We start from the raw sequence: 230 nt of genomic DNA, 5'->3' as shown, positions 1-230 counted from the left end.
TCCAGGAAACGGTACTGCAGATAAAAGTCAGGACCAACAAGCTCCGAGACAGCTTCTTCCACGAGACCATCAGACTGATTAATTCTTGCTGATACGGTTGTATTTCTAAGCTATATTGACTGCCCTGTTGTATATCTTACTGCACATACTATTTGTTACAAATAGCTATAATTTGCACATTGCACATTCATTTGGAGATGTAACGTAAAGATTTTTACTTGTCACATATG

The sequence above is a fragment of the Mobula hypostoma genome, chromosome 1, assembly GCF_963921235.1.
Source record: "Mobula hypostoma chromosome 1, sMobHyp1.1, whole genome shotgun sequence".
NCBI classification, from domain to species: Eukaryota; Metazoa; Chordata; class Chondrichthyes; order Myliobatiformes; family Myliobatidae; genus Mobula; species Mobula hypostoma.
Note: the sequence above shows the minus strand (reverse complement) of the source record.